The 3652-nt window shown below is 36.5% G+C and overlaps 1 protein-coding gene across 1 annotated transcript in view; it reads right to left on the reverse strand.

Moving 5' to 3' along the window:
• The window catches only part of celf2 (cugbp, Elav-like family member 2), a gene marked incomplete in the record, with an annotated part of 193632 nt that continues 189980 nt past the window's right edge, over positions 1-3652 (reverse strand). The window contains 1 exon segment of the mRNA XM_035675514.1: positions 1-1719.

The following is a 3652-nucleotide window of genomic DNA, read 5'->3' on the forward strand; positions in this document are numbered from 1 at the left end:
TTTTTTTTTTTTTACATCTTTACAAAGAAAAAAGCAAACATGACATTTTCAGGCAACAAGACCACAGAATAGCAAGTTAACAAACTCTTTTTTAAATCTATATTTTAAATATGAGGGATCCATACAAAACACTTATAATAAAATACCCATGTTATCAAATAATTTCACAAGAAATACACTGACGCGCTAGGCAGGAAGTACCTTCAGAATTTGGCACTAAACTCCACTGATCTTGTCTTTTTTTCTTTATAAGACATTTTGCTGAACAACAAAACACATCTAAATATTGTTTCCCACGAGAGAAATAAAATAATAATGACATTGATGCTTCACAAGCTGACATTATATATATATATAGATATATTTATATTTATATATATTTTTAGGAATTTTATATAGCTAATTAACCAACAAGAAATTTAGCAAATAGGGACTCCTTAAAAAAAGAAGAAAAAAAAATGAAAGAAAAACAACAAAGTAACTATTATAGTAATATGAAAGGCTTTGTCTATTGTTCAAGTAAACTGATTTTTTAGTCTTCTCTTGAAAAACATGAGAACATTTAAGACCGTTAGACTTGTGATGAAACCACAACTAAACTCACGAGAAGCACCGACGTTAACGCAGGTTACAGGTATCTTAGTATTTTTTTTTCCTCTATACATTTAAACAGTAGAAAATATAGGTCATTTCATCATGTGCATTTAAACCACGGATTGTCTATCTGTGAGTCAGTTCAGCAAAAGGTGACACAAGTAGGTAGCATTTCTCCCACCCAAACAGGGCAAATGTCTTTTTTATTTTTACCTTTAAACTACTCTAGAAAAAAGTGGTTCTATATATAGACTTTGAATGAGAAACAGAGCCACTTAAAATGGCCTTATCAAAAAACTTTACACTGCCTGAAAAATGTAAAAACCATTGGAGAGCTCTGAGAGAGTCTAATATTGATCAGACAGTTTTTACTCAAAACTGTTTGGAAGTAGTCTTATTTCTCAGAGAAACTGGCGCGGACTGCTTCTGGCCCGCGCTCTGTTTCTCATCGGCGCCAGAAGCAAGATGACGCGCCAATTCCTGTGGTGAACTTTCAAGTTTACTTTAAATGAAGAAGAAAAGAAAGAAAAAAAACTGACATAAAGAAGAAGAAACAAAACCAAAACAAAAATGCAAGAAAACATTCTGAATGGAAATCACTTTGCCACAGGTTGTTGTTTTTTTTCTCCAAAAAGAACATTTGTTTTTCCATAAAAATCGCAGTCTTTTTTGTTTTTCATATGAATGCAGCTTTATATCTTTTTCACATTGATTCATTTTCTTACCCACCCCTCCCTTATCGCCTCACTCCCTCCCTGAAACCCTCCCGGAAAACAGATCCAAATGAGGTCACATGCAAAAAAACAAACAAAACAAACAAACAAAAGAGAAAAAAAAATCCTAAAAATCAAAAAGTCCAAAAAAGCTAAAAGTTCAAAGTTCAAAAGGTCAGTAGGCGGCGGAGGAGGAGGAGGAGGAGAACCAGGTTATGATCAGGTGAGCTCGGAAAAGACATCAGAAAAAACAATGACGGGGGAGGAGGAGGAGGACGATGACACTTTTTTTTGTTTGGTGGGGATCTTTTTTTTGTTTTTGTTTTGTTTAAAGTTTTTTTTTTGGGGGGGGGGGACGCCACGGAGACATGCTAGGCAAACGATGAGCTAACAGGCATGGAGATGGGTTGTTCTAAAAGGGGGAAAGAAAAAACAGGGGAGAGGAGAGAGTTACACACAGAGAGCCAGAGCACCACACCACTACAGCATTTTTTTTTTGTAAAATCAGGAGAAACAACAACAACAGCAACAACAACAAACAACAACAAACAAACAACAGCAACAACAACAATGCAAACCGGCAGAACAGCAACACCACTCACTGATTTCATTGGCAATTTTTTAGCTTTGATTTTGTTTTTTGTTTTTTTAAATGATATAATGTTATAGGTCTTTACTAACAGGCAACACCACACACACACTCACACATTCACTCACTCACACACACACACACACACACACACACACACACATATACACAAAAAACAGAGAGCACCCAAAGCTTTATCCATCAGATCCCAGATGGATGTCATTTGGGAGAAAATAGTCCTATTTTTTGAGGGGAGGGGAAAGGAGGATGGGGGTCAGTCTTTTCATTTCTTTCTTCTGAATCTTTTTATCTTTTTTTAATCCTTAGAAAGGTGGGGGCAGGAGGGGGCTACGAACAAACGAAAAACGGAAAACACTGAAAACCAAAAAATAAAAATAAGTTTTAAAGAAAAAGTAATACGAAAAAAAACGCGAGGAAAAAGGTAGAAATTCGACAAGTGAAGAAGTAGTCCCACTACGGATGGAGAGAGAGGGAGAGCGGTGGGAAGAGAGAGAGGTGGACGGATGGATGGATGAATGGGTGAACAGCACAGAGAGATGCGTGTGAATGGATAAATGACACAGGGAGGGTGGAGGGAGGGCGGTGCGGCTCGAATGGTGGCGGGGGGGCGGGGGCGTGTCGTGATTGTGGTTTCTGCACTGAAAAAACATGAAAAACACCGGAGAACCCAATTCCACGGGACTTCTCCACAAGGGTCTACTTTAATGATGCTGTATACTTTATAGGAGTCCAATAACTTAACGATAGGCAATAAATAAAATCCTTTTTTTTTTCATCTGAGGCAGTAAAAATGTTGTATAAAAATAGAACTGCTTTTTTTACAAATAAAATTTACAGGCCTGTGGCTTTCTGTACTTTGAATTATTTTTTTTTTAAATCTTTCAACAAACATCAAGTATTTTCAGTTACCACCTTAACCCATAAACTCTTTTTTTATTATTAGAATTATTATTATAGCCTTCATCAAATTCTGGATGTTGTTTTGAAAATGTTCTACATGCTGTAATATCCCTTTCACAACAAAGACCAATGTGATCTGACCCAGAAAAGTAGTTACTAATTATTTTTTTTCACCTTCTGAGAAATAAAAAACTGTTTTTATATTTTCACATAAATAATAAGACGTAGCTGGAGTGTGTGTGTGTGTGTGTTTTCTTTTCTTCTTGTGGTGGTGGACTGTAACTGTACGGCAGGCTGACGTCGCCACTGACTATAATGTAAAGAGGCCACTAACGTTTTTGCAGCCTTTGCTCCCGGGTTGCCAGCAGGCATAGAGGGGTTTTGGAGAAGCAGCGGCGGCCTGCAACCAACACCGCGGAGGTCAAAGGTCGAATGTGCATATCTGCGTGCGCGTCAAAAAAAATGAACCCGTCGCCAGGCCTCAGGTTCACAACGAGAGAGGAGAAGAGGAAAAAAAAAAAAAAAAAAAAAAAAATATTCCAGTGGCTCCTTTGTCTTTACCTCGGTTGCTGACTAACTAGTCCTCAAAAACGTGTATATAATAATCACTGAGAAGAAAAAACTTTGAAACCAAACTTTTCTTTTTTTAACAAAAGCTACCGCAAGAGTAGCTACTTTCCTTCCATTGTAAAAAAAAAAAGAAATGCACAAAGTAATGGCGGTAATGGAAGCGTTCATGTGTGTCAAAAAAAATTAATTATAATAAATAATAATACTTGAAAGCTAACATAAAAATCTTCAAAAAAGCAAGAAAAACAAGTTAAAAAAAAAAAAC

The sequence above is a fragment of the Morone saxatilis genome, unplaced genomic scaffold, assembly GCF_004916995.1.
Source record: "Morone saxatilis isolate NCDOM2014 unplaced genomic scaffold, NCSU_SB_2.0 Contig10, whole genome shotgun sequence".
Taxonomy (NCBI): Eukaryota; Metazoa; Chordata; class Actinopteri; family Moronidae; genus Morone; species Morone saxatilis.